This window comes from Lissotriton vulgaris, chromosome 11 (genome assembly GCF_964263255.1).
Source record: "Lissotriton vulgaris chromosome 11, aLisVul1.2, whole genome shotgun sequence".
NCBI classification, from domain to species: domain Eukaryota; kingdom Metazoa; phylum Chordata; class Amphibia; order Caudata; family Salamandridae; genus Lissotriton; species Lissotriton vulgaris.
The window spans coordinates 407,849,414-407,867,895 of record NC_141699.1 but is presented as its reverse complement, the minus strand read 5'-3'; positions in this window follow the sequence as shown (position 1 = coordinate 407,867,895).

Here is an 18,482-nt window from a genome sequence, read left to right as displayed (position 1 = left end):
ACTGTTTATGTTATTCCAATGCGCAGGGCCTATTGGGAAAATAGGAACTACACTACAAGGTCATTGCCACCACAGTGCACAATTATGAGGTCATGGTGTTGGGAGATGTAAAAAGGATTTAACCAATGGCATCAATTGATGCCACTTTATTACTTTCTGTACAATCCCTTTAATGTCTACATTTGGTAAACGTAGGTCTTTGTGAATTCTTTTCTGTTGTGCGTACGTTTGACTCCAGAAAATATAGCGGTGTCCCACAATCCACACTGTAAGCATTTTGAAGAGAGGTCTGGATGCACTCGATGGTCTCTGTAAATGAAATGGCAGTTTGAAAAGTAACATTTTTCTAAAATGGTGGACAACATGAAGTTTTGAAAAAAGAAAAGAAATGATTGGTTGTTTGACAACATTTTACAGAAAACTAGGGTGCAGGTTTCTGTTTTTTAAAAGCCTTATTTTAATTAGTTAAGAAAAACGGATAGAACAGAACATTACATAAGATAAGCTGGTATATTCTCAAGTCAAGCATACTTGCTGTTTTAATTTGCAACAATGTATGATTAACTTTTCACCTGTATGCTGAGTTAGGTGTTCCCTGAAGTGTTTCTATGGTAACTGGCATATTGTGGAATGGGGGAAGGGTTAAATGTTTTGTCAGTTGAAAAGGGTGCAAAAGTTCAAGCAATATAAAAGTGTGTTTCTTTTTTAATTTAATGTGGGAATAAATGTGATTTTTTATTTATTTGTATGTGTGTGTAGATTGAGTGTGTAGATTGATCGGAAAAGTTTGCTATTTGCTATAGGACTTCCTGATCCCGGAAGGACTTCTTAGGGGAATTTACAATGATTCCCAAGGTCAAAATCTTTGATGGCGTTTGTTGAGCTTTTAATGCAGAGCACGGAACGAAATTTGTTTTATTGATTTAATTGTTTACTTACCTGCAATCATCCAGATTCCGTTGTATATCACCCCAACCCTGTCCCTCCCCCGCCCGCCTGCCCCACCGCAACTCCCTGTATGGGCCGCGGCTGAAAGACCCGGTTGCGATAGTCATTTACCACAGACTTGTGGGGAATCCTTGGTGAGGCGCACGCTCTCTAACGAGTACGCACTTCACCGAAGACGTTCCAGAGTTCAAACTCATTTTCAATTGCTCCTTAGACATTCCTGAAGAGAAAGTATAAATATTTCTTAGAGAGTTGAAGAACGTTGTATGACAAGTTAGTAAAGAATACTAGACAGACATTTGAATTCAGAAGGAACATTAGTGAAAAACACAAGATGTTCAAGGATTGATAGAATAGATAACAAGCAACTGCATAAAGAAAGGTTAGTAGAAGAACACAAGGAAATTAAGAGTATAAAAATTAGACAATAAACTGAGAGGGTAGGTTAATGAATGTTATAATTCTAGGTTATAAGCAGTGAGAAAAATAAACCGCAAGCTACAAGGTTGCAGATAAATACTAGAGGGGAGGCTAGTTCAAAAGTCGAAGGGGTAGGTAATTAGTAGGGTTAGACTAAGTTATAGATGAGGAATAGAGATAGAGTAAACACATGAAGTATTCACGAAGTAGTGTGATAATGATGTCTAAATATACACAGATACACAGTGTTATTCTGGACAATGAATAGTATCTTTTGCATTTTAGTAAAACATTTACAGCCTGATTCATGTAGGCAATAGCGCTCGCAAAAGGGCCAGATTCTGAGAATCTGGCCCTTTGCGAGTGCGATTTTTGCATTTGGTATTCACAATCCCAAATGCAAAAATCGCTATTTAAGAAATCGCATATTTGCGAGGAATGGCATTTAAGGAATCTCTAATAGAGATTCCTCAAATGCTATTCATGACACATCAAGAAATTGCGATTTTGCACTTTTGGAGCCGCTATTTACCGAGAGGTCAGACCTGTCGGTAAATAGCAAAAACTCAGAAAAATGCTTTTAAAAGCATTTTTCTAAGTTGCATGTTGCACACACACATGTCCTTTGGACATGTGTGTGTGCAACACCTGTTCAAATGTGCATTTTAGGGGTGCTACAGGGCGTCCTTTGGACACCCCTGGCACCCTTAAAATCTCTATCTTATTTGCGATTAGCAAATTGCTACTCGCAAATAAGGGATACTCCCCATTCATTCCTATGGGCCTCTTGGCCCATAGGAATGAATGGGGAGTTTTTGCGAGTAGCAATTTGCTACTCGCAAATAAAGAACATGTAGGAATCGCTATTTTATTAGCAATTCCTACATGAATGCCGTTTTGCGTGTCCTCAATAGCGAGTCGCTATGATTCGCTATTAGGGCCACGCAAAACGGCCTGTACATGAATCAGGCTGTTAGTATTTTGGAATGGGTAAGGTGAATAGACATATTCTACATTTTTTAGTCGTGTATTTTACTATAACAGCCTGAGTCTTTTCCTATAGTCATAAGGAGTGACTTGTTTTAAAATTTAAAAGAAAAGCTAAGAACAGGATATCCTTATAAGTAATTAGATGTATATAACTTTGTAAAGGACTAAAACACTACTAATGGAATATTATTAGATAATAGTATTTATATAGTATTTTTGGGAGGCCAAAATAGGTGAATTATATATTATGAAAAGTGATAAAATTAACTGTTTATATTTTTATACAAGGAGCGAGAACATAAAGGAAAAAATATGGAAAGAGAACAGCCTAATACTGAGGACATTTAGGATATTTCCTTCAGTATAATTGGAGAACTAATCATATCTGTCACAGGCAATGAGAGTGAAGAAGAGGAAATTAGAGCTGGAGACATGAGGTGTGATTTCGAAGAGGAAAGCTTGGATGGAGAACTTCTGGAAGTATTAAATTATGTCGAAAGTTTAGAACAAAGCAATTCAGAAATTGCTAACGAGGGAATTGATCTGTATGACATATCTGATGAACTTCTATTAGAATGTGTGTTAAATTATGAGATGGTAATATAATACATTTATTGTTTAAAAATAATAAAGGTTTGAGCACTATCTACTAATGTATTTATTGTACTAAAAGTGAAGCACTTATAGATTCAGTTATATAATCTTTAAATGTTTGTATTGATTTAAAATATGCAAAGTGGGTCTGAGGGTATGGATTGCTTAAAATCCGTATGGAGTACACATGCAATCTTGTATGCACCTATAAACTTGTGTTCTATGCCTTCAATTCCCCAGTCTGTATCCTTAGACTTCCTCCAAACACTCGGACACTGCTGTTTAGTATTGTAGTGTGCCAGTCAGCAGAAAGTTCTTTTCCATTGTACCGTGGTAAAACTGAAGCTGTAATAAATTTAGTGAGGAACTTTCTTTGCAGAAGTGTAATGATCCAGTCAGTATCTAGATACTCATGGATTAAAATAGGCCTTAGTCCATAGGCTGTTTTAAACCTCTAGATTGTGCATGCATTGTTCTATGCACCAGCAAACTTATGTTTCATACGTTCAATTCCTCAATGTGTACCTTATACTTCCAGCAAGCATTCTCACACTAGTGTTTCAATATTGTAGTGAGCCATTCAGCAGTATGTGTTTATCTGTATACTGTGTAAAACTGAGGCCGTTATAAATTCAATCAAGTTCTTTCCTTGCAGAACTGTAATCATCCAGTCACTACCTAAGTAGTCATGCATTAAAATAAGCCTTAGGGCATAGTCTGCTTCAAACCCTTATAGACTGTGTATGCAGTCTATGTACTTGCAAATTTCTCTTTTATACGTTCAATTTACCAGTTTTTATCCTTACACTTCCAAACACTCTGTCACTGTTGTTTTAGTTTTGTAGTGACTCATTCATCGGTATGTAGTAATCCATTCACTACATTAAAGCACTAATGGGCACATATACAATAACTGGCATATCCCCAGGAATATGTCAGTTATTGTACTCCGTGCCAACACCACCATGGATGTGCTGTATTTACAATGCGGTGTACCATGGGACAAAAATGGCACATATATGTGATGTATCTGTGCTGTAAAGGTGGTGCTTTCTTTGAGTTATGTCGAGCAATGCTCTGGGGGCCCTATGCTCAGACTGCTGTGTCAATCCTTACACCTGCTTCAAGGTAGTGCAGGGTTTTGACACAGCATGAGCCCAAAAGTGACAAAGTAAAATCTTGTATATTTCAGTCAGCAACTTTTAGGAGGTGTTCCTGCTCCAGAACGCCCCCCCCCCCCCCCCCATGTAGGAATGTCTCCTTCTGGTATAGGGATTTACAATATGACGCACCTCCCAGAGACGTCACATTCTAAATACCACATACCATGGCGCATCTTTTGCACCACCGCTTCATCAGAAAAGGGATGCAACAGCGGTGTAAAAGAGGCACAAGGGTATTGTAAATCTGCCTCTAACAAACACTTACAAATTCACCCAGGCAGTTTCACTAGCAGTGCATTCTTTTTGAATTTACTTTTGTTATTATTTTACATAAAAAATATGAAATGTAACTTTAAAAATAAATATAAGTATTTATAATAAAAATGTAGGAAATTACTATAAAAAGGACATAATTAGTATATTTTAAAATCATCATTTACAAAACCTTAGATATTCACTGAAAAAAACATAGGTTTCAGGCACGTTATAGTTAGGAATTAGCATTTAAAAAACCTTAGAAATTCACTGAAAAAAATAGGTTTCACCCATTTTGTAGTTAGCTGGACATTTCGCTCATACAAAACCATTGAAATTCCTCCATTATAGTTAGTTCAGCTAACTATAACTCGCGTGCCCGCAATGCACTGCTGATGACGTCCCATATTACATCACTCATGACATGGTCAGTGACATCACTGATGACATCTCAAGTAACATCACTGATGACATTATCCTTGTGAAAGAGTGGGAGACCTCCTCTCAGCGTAATATAACCTTTGATACACACATTGAAAAATAGAAACTAAAAATTTCAAAACCATGGAGATACCAATACCAGTTACAACAACCTGTTCAGTAATTCCAACATCTACATACACATCCACTCATTCACCAACAGTTCTATGTAGTCACACATACATGTACTCACTCATCATATGTACTCAGACACCAATTCATCCTCTTACACATGATACTCATCCATAGAGTTACTCACACACATACTCACACATGCATATAAACTAACATCCATTTATTTGCATATATAGCTACACACACCACTACACTTACTTCTACAGAAACATACACATACTTATTCTCTTAAACAATCACTTATAGAAACACATACTTATTTATATAGGAACTATTCCAATCTCAAATATCCTCACTTATATACATCAATACTCACATATACTAGTTTAAAACATATGTAGTTACTTGTAAAGATACTATTAAGACAGTCGTTCACGCACTAACACACCCATACACACTCATCCACCCATACAGTCCTGCACACTTGCTGTCTTCAAAACACATACGCTAAGTAATACCCCCCACCAAACCAGACACTGATACTCAAAAAAACAACTAATACCCCATATAGACACTCATGTAGCTACTCACCAACCCATGCAGCCACTTATACACAAAGTGAGACACCGATAGAGATATTTACATATTTAAACATTACTCGCTAATACATGTATTCACTAAGATACACTTAATGAGTACGTTATACAATCAATTTTACAAAACTAAATCCATTTAGACACTTATTTACCCATTTATTCTTCCATCGACCTTTAGATATACATATATAAAAATATTTATTTTTCATAAAGACACATTCACTGGATGATGTCCTCAGTGATGTCATTTGAGGTGTCATCAGTGATGTCATGAGTGATGTAATATATGACGTTATCAGCAGTGCATTGCGGGCGCGTGAGTTATAGTTAGTTCAGCTAACTATAAAGGAGGAATTTCAATGGTTTTGTATGAGAGAAATGTCCAGCTAACTACAAAATGGGTGAAACCTATTTTTTTCAGTGAATTTCTAAGGTTTTTTAAATGCTAATTCCTAACTATAACGTGCCTGAAACCTATGTTTTTTTCCAGCGAATTTCTAAGGTTTTTTAAATGCTAATTCTTAACTATAACGTGCCTGAAACCATATGGTTTTTTCAGTGAATATATATATTTTCACTGAAAAAACCATAGGCTTCAGGCCTTATATAGTTAGGAATTAGCTTTTAAAAAACCTTTGAAATTCACTCCAAAAACTATAAGTTTGAGGGGTGTTATAGTTAGCTGGACATTTCACTCATACAAAACCATTGAAATTGCGCCTATATAGTTAGTTGTACTAACTATATTTCGCGCACCCGCAATCCACTGCTGATGAGGTCACATATTACATCATTCATGACATGGTCAGTGACATCACTGATGACATCTCAAATGACATCAATGATGACATCATCCAGTGAATGTGGTTTGCTTCGTTATTTAAAAATGCATTATATATATATATATAACAATTTGCATTGAAGTATGAGTGGATATATAAAAAATAAATATTTGGATGGAGGTCTTTAACAATGTAGAGTGTCTCACTAAATATAGTGGATAGTGACTAAACTGTGAATATCTGGATCACTGTCAGTTGTTGTGTAAACTGGTTCTCCAGTTGGTTACTAGCTATGTGAAAGTCTATATTAGTTATTGATTAGTTAATTGAGTATTTGTATGGGAGCTTGAATGTGTGTGTGGTTCGGTGGAGGGTGTGTGACTGCCCAAAGATGTGTGAATAGTTGATTCAGTAGATATATGAAGTTAAAACTACATGTTCTAACAGTTGTTTGGGTGAGTGAATATCCTTATGGGTGTGGTGATTAGCAAATATATTTCTCAATGGTACATGTCCAAAAAACTAGAAAAATAAAAAGACAGAGTATGTGTCAGTTGTTGTATATAAATAAGTATACAAAAGACTCAATGATTGTGTGAGTGACTGTATGGATAACTGTATAATTGTAATAATGATTTTATAATATACTAAATATGACTAATGAATAGATGAAGTGGTGTTTGTATAAGTGTGTAGCTAAGTATGTAAGTATGATCCATTGTTTGCATAAGTGAGTAGGATAACTTCATATGTGAATAGGTTGTGTGCTGGTGTGTAATGTCGATATAGGTGTATAAGTATTTTTGATAGTGTTCTATTGTTCATTGACAGCATGTATGAGTGAATCTACAGGTAAATGATTAGATGTGTGTATACATCTAGGAATCAATGAGTGGGTTTTTAAATACTTGTATTGCTGTGTCAATGGATTCAAGTATGATACTCTGTATTTTACAAAGAGTGATGAAAGATTTTACTAGTGTATGAAAAGGTGTATGTGATTGTCACGTGGATGATGTCATCACTGATGTCATTTGAGATGTCATCAGTGATGTCACTGACCATGTCATGAATGATGTAATATGTGACATCATCAGCAGTGGATTGCGGGTGCGCGAAATATAGTTAGTACAACTAACTATATAGGAGCAATTTCAATGGTTTTGTATGAGTGAAATGTCCAGCTAAGTATAACACCCCTAAAACTTATAGTTTTGAGTAAATTTCAAAGGTTTTTTAAAAGCTAATTCCTAACTATATAAGGCCTGAAACCTATGGTTTTTTCTGTGAATTTGCAAGGTTTTTTAAATGCTAATTCCTAACTATATAAGGCCTGAAACCTATGGTTTTTTCTGTGAATTTGCAAGGTTTTTAAATGCTAATTCCTAACTATATAAGGCCTGAAACCTATGTTTTTTTCAGTGAATTTGCAAGGTTTTTTAAATGCTAATTCCTAACTATATAAGGCCTAAAACCTATGTTTTTTTCAGTGAATTTGCAAGGTTTTTTAAATGCCAATTCCTAACTATATAAGGCCTAAAACCTATGTTTTTTTCAGTGAATTTGCAAGGTTTTTTTAATGCTAATTCCTAACTATATAAAGCCTGAAACCTATGGTTTTTTCTGTGAATTTGCAAGGTTTTTTAAATGCTAATTCCTAACTATATAAGGCCTAAAACCTATGGTTTTTTAATTGAATTTGGAAGTTTTTTTTAATGATAATTGTTAAATGTATTAATTGTTTTTTATACTGATTTACTACATTTTTGCAGGCAGGTGTTCAGAGGGCACGCTCCCTTTTTACAACACTCTGCAGCGCAACCCCTGGCACGTTTGCAGAGGAGGAACTAATTCCCCTTGCATTCTGGGGGTCCCTGGGGAGCAACTAGCCCACCAGGAGCCTCTAGTATAAGCCAGGGGGCTGCATTGCAGAGAGGTGTAATGAGGCCACACCCTTTTTTACACCTCTCTGCAACGCAGCCCCGGGCGTGTTTGCAGAGGGGGAACTAATTCCCCTTGCATACTGGGGGTCCCTGGGGCCAAATAGCCCACCTGGAACCTGCAGTATGCGCCAGGGGACTGCATTGCAAAGAGGTGTAATGAGGCCACACCCTTATTTACACCTCTCTGCAACGCAGCCCCCGGGTGTGTTTGCAGAGTAGGAACTAATTCCCCTTGTATACTGGGGGTCCCTGGGGGCCATCTAGCCCACCAGGAGCCTCCAGTATGTGCCAAGGGGCTGCGTTGCTTTGCCCCGGGAAAGTGTGGGGGGGAGGGGATTGTGGACCCCCCACACTTTTTTATCACTATGCCCCCGCGATTTGGTTCCCCCTGGGGGTAATTTTTAAAAAAACAGACCAGGTTTAAAAAAAAAAGAAAGTCCTTTTTTGTCCTTGTTGGACCACCTGGGCAGGCCTAGGGTGTCAGGGTGTATCTACCCTGCCCCCTTTTTGTGTTCTTCACGTTTGTTTTTTTGCTTTCTTTTGCATTGGTCTATCGAGCACAAGATGGATGCCAACACTTCCTGGTTAGAAGTGTTGACAGCCAATGAGCATGCAGCTTTCACAGGAAGGCATGCTGATTGGCTGCCACTGTGTCAACACTCCAAACCAGAAAGTGTTTGCAGCCATATTGTGCCTCGGTAGAACCAAGGCACAAGAAAGCAGTGAAACAAAGGTGCAAAACACGCAAAGGGAGCAGGGTAGAAGCATCCTGACCCCCTAGGCCTGCTCAGGGGTCCCACAAGGACCCCCCAGGCCCCAAAAATGTTTTGTATATTTCTCAGATGAGGGGAACAGAGCCTTTCTCTTGAATTTTAGACTCTGCATCGGTACCTACTTGCAGGTACTTAAATCACCCACATAACACAACAGCTCTTTTTAGAGCTACCCTACCTCTAAGCACTCCAAATTCTTATTTTACACTATTTTCTTTCACTGTTCTTCCCTGTGGTACGCTCAGGGTACGCGTACCTGGAAGCGTACATGGGAACGCACCCAGCTTTTACCCCGCGAAAATTTCAACAAAATAAATTCGTTTTTTTGCCCTTCAGGGTCCTTCTAGGCCCCCCTCAGAAAACCTAGGGGGTCAGGGGGTGTTTACCCTGCCCCCTTTTAATAATGTCCGCCTTTTTTTTCACCGAGACACAAGATGGCGGACTCTCCGGACTGTTTGGAATGTTGACAGACACCCGAGAGCCAATCAGCTTTCCGCTCGCGTACCCCGAGCACTCGAAAAGCGCATATAGATATACTTTTTGTAAAAACCACTTGAGCAATTTTCACCAAATATAGAAAAGGCACTTCTGCGTACCAGTCCCTACAATTTTGCAAAGTTTGGTGTAATTCCATTCAGCGGTTCGGGCTTTAGCTGTGTCTTAACGTCCTATGGAAATTAACATGGGGAAAACACGTTTTGGGACCTCCCTTTTTTCTCAGCCCCATTTGACGAATCCCCCCGACACTTTCAGGGAAGGAGTGGAGCTGGCCTAAATTTTGGAAAATTACACGCAAATTCCTCAACCGGCGCCAAAATTATTCCCAATAGAATGTTGCGGATTTCGATGGAGATAGAGATAGAGATATGATCTGTATGAAGTTGCCGTGAATTTGAAGCAGCACACATCAGCAAGTTAACCACCTTTTATTTTTGGAAGGTGGCAGAAAACCGCATCCCCTGACAGTAAGTTTCTAATGTCCAAACGCGTTTCAGGCTTATTCACTAGTGTCATCAGGAGGAATGGCTGTGCAATTTTGCGCCGTATTTCCGGCGCTTTGTAGTTTAAGCCACAGTGGGCGTGTCTGCTGAGCACTATGGTCTTTGTAGTGCTCGATAATTTGCCACCATTTCTCTTGTACAAGTAAAATCCTATAGTAGGTTCACTGTTCAGAAAAATCGCAGTATTTCCGCCCATATTCATCTACCAGAGCGGTCCTTGCTGTTCCTCATGACGCCGCATATCGACTTGCTCGGTGTCCAGGAGCTGCTCTTCTGCGGCGGGGGTGCTTCGCGACCCTGGCGGGGGCGCTATATTTGATCCGTATGAAGTTGCCGTTTATTTGAAGCACCACACATCAGCAAGTTAACAGCCTTTTATTTCTGGAAGGTGGCAGAAAACTGCATCCCCCGACAGTAAGTTTCTAATGTCCAAACACGTTTCAGGCTATCATAGCCCTTGCTCACTGGTGTCATCAGGAGGAATGGCGGTGCGATTTTGCGCCGTATTTGCGGCGCTTTGTAGTTGAAGCCATAGTGGGCGTGTCTGCTGAGCACTATGGTCTTTGTAGTGCTCAATAATTTGCCACCATTTCTCTTGTACAAGTAAAATCCTATAGTAGGTTCACTGTTCAGAAAATCGCCGTATTTCCGCCCATATTCATCTACCAGAGCGGTCCTTGCCGTTCCTCATGACGCCGCATATCGACTTGCTCGGTGTTTTCTACCACCTTCCAGAAATAAAGGTTCTTAACTTGCTGATGTGTGTATATTATACATATATATATATATATATATATATATACATATACATATACATATACACATATATACACACACACACATATACATATACATATATATATACATATACATATATACACACACACACACATTACCTACTGGCGGTCGCCAGTAGGTAGTTATAGTTTGAAAAATATCCTATGTTAAATCTCAAAATTCTATTTGGAATAACTTTGGCGCCGGTTGACGAATCTGACTGAAAATTTCCTCAAAATGGCCTTGCGGCGTTCCGTTCCTTCCCTGAAAGTTTTGGGGGGGGGGGATTTGTCAAGCGTGGGCCGAGATAAAAGGGGGGTCCTAAAACTAGTTTTCCCCATGTTAATTTCCATAGGGCGGTCGATTTCACTTTTAGCCCGAATGGCTGAATGGATTTCCACCAAATTTGGCAAAATTGTAGGGACTGGTAGCCCGATGTGCCTTTGCTATGTCTCAAGATATGTGCTCCAGTGGATTTTGAGTAATTAAGGTTCAAAAAAATATATCTATAGGCACGCTCCGGTGCGCGCACCGGGGAGCGCACCAGGCACGACACGCGACTTACGTGTGGAAAGCTGATTGGCTCACGGGTGTCTGTAAACATTCGAAACAGTCCGGAGCGGCCACCATCTTGTGTCTCGGTAGGATCGAGACACAAGAGGTGACATAAAAAAAGGGAGAAATGACTATAAGGGGGCAGGGTAGACCCCCTCCTGACCCCCTAGGTTTGATGTGGGGGCTAAAATAGGGTCCCGCGGGCCATTTTTAAAAAATATTTTTTTTCGATTTGCGCGGGGGGAGCGCCCGGTACGCGCACCGGGGAGCGAAGCACGGGGAAAATCCAGGACCTTATTTATGAAGGCCTTGCGACAGTTTTGCGCCGCCTGTGCGTCACTTTTTGTGACGCCCCTGCGGTGTAAAAAAATGTGCATCGCTGCGCTATATTTAAAAAGTGACGCATCTAGGTAGATGGGTCACTTTTTAAAACCCTGCGCCACATTATACTTGCGTCAGGTATAATGTATGCAGAGGGGGCGCTCCCCCGCAAAAAGCTTGGTAATAGCGATGCAGTGAAATCTATGAGATTTCACTGCGTCAATGTTAGGATGCAGTTGCGTGAAATTCTTGCGCCTGCCTCACAGCAGGTGTAAGACTGACGCAAGACCATTCACAAGGTGATTTCCCCATGTGAAAGGACGCATTACTGGAGTTGCGTCACTTTCGTGAGGCACTCCAGCAATGCGTCACTTTTGGGTTTACAGATACGTCAGTATTTCTGACGTATCTGTAACTCCTTGTGACATGATTCGTCATACATTAAATATGACACATCTGGAATGTTGTAAGGAGTGCGCACAGAAAAGTGACGCATCGCACCAGCGGTGTAAAAAAATGCACCTCGTTGCGATATATTTAAAAAGTGACCCATCTAGGTGATGGGTCACTTTTTAAATCCCTACGCCACATTACACCTGCGTCAGGTATAAAGTATGCAGAGGGGGCGTTCCCCCGCAAAAAGCTTTGTAATAGCGACGCAGTGAAATCTATGAGATTTCACTGCGTCACTTTTAGGATGCTGTTGCATCAAAATCTTGCGCCTGCCTCACAGCAGGTGTAAGACTGACGCAAGATCTTTCACATGGTGCTTTCCCCATGTTTAAGGACGCATTACTGGAGTTGCGTTACTTTTGTGACGCACTCCAGCAATGCGTCACTTTTGTGTTTACAGATACGTCAGTATTTCTGACGTATCTGTAACTCCTTGTGACATGATTCGTCATAAATTAAATATGACACATCTGGAATGTCGTAAGGAGTGCGCACAGAAAAGTGACGCATCGCTGTTTTCAGGCAGCGATGCGTCACTTTTCAGAAATGAGGCCTCCAGTTTATTCACTGTGTCACCTCTACGACCCTTTCTTGCGTCAATACGTCCCTTTTGCATACATTACACCTGACGTAGGAATAATGTGGCGCAGGGGTTTACAAAGTGACGCATTTGCCTAGATGCGCCACTTTGTAAATATGAATAAATAAGGTGCATTTTTTATTGGACTGATGCGTCACAAAAAGTGATGCTTTGGTGGCGTTAAAGGGACGTATGGCTTCATAAATGAGGCCTTCTGCCTTCAACTCCAGCAATGCATCTTTTCTTATCCTTCCACACCCCTGTTCCTTTTCAACATTTTCTTTGAATATCAACATTCCCCATATTCACTCTTCTCCTTACTTTCTTTCCTAACACTCACCTTCTTTCAGTCCTACTACTTCACTTCCTTTCTCCTCTCATACCTTTCTGTTCTTTCTTACTTATTTTCCTTTCCATTATCAATGCACTCTATTTCACTTACTCTTTCATTTTTTTAAGAAGATAGCTCTTTGATGAGAATTGGAGGTAGTTCTAAGAAAGAACATTTTGTTTTCTTCTTTTTTCTAAACAGGAACAAAAACAGGGAATGGAAACTGCTCAACAGGAGCAAATAAAACAAAAAAAATAGGGGTGGGAAGGGCAGCGATGGTTTTCTAATGCTCGAACCATGAGCTGTACACTTTGTTCTCCAAAGGTAAGCAGTTGATTGCAGTATCTGCATCCGAGGACACCATGGTTAAAAGCAGGTTGAATGTTCGGAACCAGGCGCAAACGTAGGCGCTTCCGGGGCGCATACGCGGCGCGAACGTGGGCGTACATGCGGCAGGAACATAGGCGCTTCCGGGGCGCACACGCGGCGCGAACGTAGGCGCTTCCGGGGGCGCTTACGTTGCGCGCCGAAGTGACGTCATCATAGTTTTACGTAAATGCATAATCATTTTCCTTATAAAAAAAACTGCTTTTATTTGTATGGTACGAAATGTTTTGCGTTATTAACTTTTCATTCATATTTTTTCACGAACTTAAGTAGCGCTCTGGGTGCGCTTTCCGGAGAGCTTACCGGAGCGCGCACCCAGAGCGCCCCAGGAAAAAATGATATAAAAAAAACTCAAAAAATTAATACTTACACAAAACAGCAAATTGTAAAAAAAAAAATATAGGTTAGAAACTCGATATAGAAAGGAATTCGCATTTAAAAAACCTATGCAATTCACTGAAAAAACCATAGGTTTCACACCAGTTATAGTTAGCTGGAAATTTTATTGACATAAAACCATTGAAATGCCCACGTTATAGTTAGTCGGACTCACTATAACTTGCGCGCCTGCAATGCACTGCTGATGACGTCACATATTACATCACTCATGACATGGTCAGTGACATCACTCATGGCATCACTGATGACACCATCCTTGTGACAGAGTGAGAGACCTCCTTTCAGTGTAATGTAAGCCTTGAAACACATATTCAAGAATAGTATTTAACATTGTCAAAAAAGTGGAGATACCCATACCAGTTACAACAAACAATTCAGTAATTCCACCATCTATATACACATCCATTCATTCACAAACAGTTCTATATAGTCACTCATACATATACTCACTTATTATATGTAGTGATACACCTATACATCCTGTTACACTTAGTCATCCAAAAGTTACTCACACACATATTCACACATGCAAAAAAACTAATGAACATTCATTTATTTGCATATACAGCAATACACACACTACCACTTTACTTCTAGGAATACTTACACATACTTACTCTCTTAAACAATCACTTATATAAACACATACTAATTTAAACAGGAACTCTTATAATCTCTCACTCTCACATATACTCACTTTTATAAATCAATACTCACATATACTAGATTAAAACATATGTCATTACTGAAAAAGACAATAGTGAGACAGTCGTTTACTCACTAACACACATATACACACTCATACATCCATACAGTCCTGTACATATGCGGTCTTCAAAACACATACAAACAGTGAGTCAGTCACCAACCCATACAGCCACTTATACACAAAGTGAAACACTGATACATACATTTCAATATATAAAAGTTACTTGCTAATATATGTATTCACTAAGATGCACTTAAGGCAGTTAACCAATCAATTCTTTCAAAAATAAACATCCATTTACACACTTAGTTAACCATTTATTCTTCCATCGTACTTTACAAATACATATAAAAAGAAAATTATTTTTCAGAAAGACACACATTCACTGGATGGTGTCATGAGTGATGTCACTGACCATGTCATGAGTGATGTAATATGGGACGTCATCAGCAGTGCATTGCAGGCGCGCAAGTTATAGTGAGTCCAACTAACTATAACGTGGGAATTTTAATGGTTTTATGTCAATAAAATTTCCAGCTAACTATAACTGGTGTGAAACCTATGGTTTTTTCAGTGAATATATATATATACACATATATACATACACATATACACACACACACACACACACACACACACACACACACACACACACACACACACACACGCATGCACACACACATGCACACACACACTGAAAAAAACACAGGTATCAGGAGTGTTCTAGTTAGTTGGACATTTCATTTGTACAAAACCATTGAAATTCCCCCGCTAGTTAGTTGTACTAACTATAACTTGCGCGCCCGCAATCCACTGCTGAGGTCACATATTAAATCTTTCATGACATGTCAGTGACATCACTGATGCCATCACTGATGCCATCATCCAGTGAATGTGGTTTGGTTCAATAGATATATATTAGATTGATTGAGATATAGATATAGATATAGATATAGATATAGCCTACTGGCGGTCGCCAGTAGGTATATACAGTTAGAATTTTCAGAAATCCCATAAGAAAAAAATCCTATGTCGAATAACTTTGGCGTTTGTGGATGGAATTGGCTGAAATTTTCAGGAAAATGGCACATTTTGTGTCTGAGCAGCCCCTGAAAATTTAGGGGGGTTTCGTCAAGGGGGGCCGAGAAAAAAGGGGGTCCCATTCATTTTTCCATAGGGCGGTTGGAATCACTTTTAGCTCGAAGGGCTGAATGGATTTACACGAAACTTGGCAAAATTGTAGATATAGCAAAGGCACGTCGGGCAAACCATGTCTCAATATATGTGCTCCAGTAGATTGAGAAATTAACGTTTTAAAAAACAGATATATCTGTGACAGCGCTCCGGTTAGCGCCCGGTTCGCGTACCTGACGCGTAACGGAACTTTGCGAAGCGAAGCTGATTGGCTCTCCGGTGTCTGTCAACGTTCTAAACAGTCCGGAACGGCCACCATCTTGTCTCTCGGTAGGATCGAGAGACAAGAGGTGGAAAAAAAAAAGGTGTAAATGAAGGAAAGGGGGTAAGGTAGACCCCTCCTGACCCCCTAGGATTGATGAGGGGGCTATTAAAGTGCCCCGCGGGGCAAAAAAAAAAAAAATTCACGGTAGAGGCGCTTCCCGGTACGCGAACCAGGCAGCTAACTGGCAGCGTAACAGGAGTCCGCCATCTTGTGTTTTTGGAGCGTCCGGTTTGCGTACCGGGTAGCGTAACAAGGGGAAAACCAAGAGAAACAGTAAAATAAGATTTAAGGGAATAGATTTCCACCAAACTTGGCAAAATTGTAGGGACTGTTTGTTTGATGTGCCTTTGCAAGGCCTCAAGATATGTGCACGTGTGGATTTTGTCTAATTAAGGTTAAAAAAAATATATCTATCTGTAAGCGTGCTCCGGCGCGCTTACGTTAAGGGTTTTGTTTGCGCTGCAGAGCCGATACGTCACGGTTATGCGACGCGTCATGAGGCGTGTCACGTGGCTACGTGATACGTCACGTAATAAAGAATATATTTTACAGCTATAGATATTAGCTTTTAAAAAAAACAATGAAATTCACTGAAAAAACCATAGGTTATAGACCATATATAGTTAGGAATTTGCATTTACAAAACCTTGAAAATTCACTGAAAAAACCATAGGTTAGACACCATATATAGTTAGCTGGACATTTTATTGATATAAAACCAATGAAATTCCATATATTATTAGTTGCACTAACTATATATTTCGCGCATCCGCAATCCAATGCTGATGTCACATATTACATCATTCATGACATGGTCAGTGACATCATTTTAAAATCACTTGTACTGCATGTGGCAAGCTTATCGCCTATGGTGAAAAGAGCGTAAAGCTCATCGTCCTTGCAGGTGACAATCACAAGTGCCCCAAAAAGAAGTAATTTTTTGGGTTTTTTGATCCAGTTGAGCCAGTTTCAATTCCCTTTTTTTTTGTTTCTCCCCCTAAAAAAATACAAAAAAAATATAAAACTGTTTTGAAAAGCCAAAAAAAGTACAAAATGTTCAAAAAACACAAAAAAATATATAAAACAACAAAAAGAAGAAATAAAATAGTTTAGAACTACCTCCAATTTCTAAAAAAAGGCTTCATTTTTTAAAAACTGTCATTCACGCTCCCTGGTCCGCGTACCGGGCGCTCCCCCCGCGCTAAACGAAAAAAAATATATATATTTTAAATGCCCCACGGGGCCCTTTTATAGCCCCCACATCAAACCTAGGGGGTCAGAGGGGGTCTATCCCTGACGCCTTATGGTCATTTCCCCCTTTGTTTTAGCCACCTCTTGTGTCTCGATTTTACCGAGACACAAGATGGCGGCCGCTCCGGACTGTTTCGAATGTTTACAGACACCCGAGAGCCAATCAGCTTTCCGTGCGCACCTCGCGTGGCCCGCCCGGAGCGCTCCCTGGGGCGCTGCCACAGATATATATATTTTTTTGAACCTAAATTACTCAAAGACCACTGGAGCACACATCATGAGACATAGCAAAGGCACATCGGGCTACCAGTCCCTACAATTTTGCCAAGTTTGGTGGAAATCCATTCAGCCGTTCGGGCTAAAAGTGAAATCGACCGCCCTATGGAAATTAACATGGGGAAAACGCGTTTTGGGACCCCTCTTATCTCGGCCTCCGCTTAACGAATCCCCCCCAAACTTTCAGGGAAGGACCGGAACGCCGCAAGGCCATTTTGAGGACATTTTCAGTCAGATTCGTCAACCGGCGCCAAAGTTATTCCACATAGAATTTTGAGATTTAACATTGAAAAAAATCCTAACTATAACTACCTACTGGCAACCGCCAGTAGGATATATATATATATATATATATATATATATATATATATATACATATATATATATATATATATGCCTTGAAGACTGAGTGCATGTATAAGTGTCTGAATGGAGGATTTAGTAGCAATGCGATTGACTGTCTAAGTGACTATTTTAAAGTGATTAAACTTTGTGAATACCTGTATCACTCTCTCTCTTGTTGTGTAAAGTCTATTTCTCAATGATACATGTCCAAGAAACTAGAAATATAAAAAGCATGTATGTGACAGTTGTATATAAATAAGTATACATAAGACTCAGTGGTTGTATGAGTGACGTATGGATAACTGTATACTTGTAATAGTGATGTTATAACACACTAAGTATGAGTTACTATCTATTTCAAAAAATAAAATGGTGTTTGTGCAAGTGTGTAGCTTAGTAAATATAAGTATGATCAATTGTTTGCATAAGTGAGTAGGATGACTGCATAAGTGAATAGGATGTGCGCTCGTGTGCAATGTTGATGTAGGTGTATAAGTATATTAAATAGTGTTCTATTCATCTTTGTAAGCATGTATGAGTGAATCTATGGGTAAGTGTTTAGATGTGTGTGTAGATGTAGGAATCACTAAGTAGGTTTTTATAAACTTGTATTTATGTG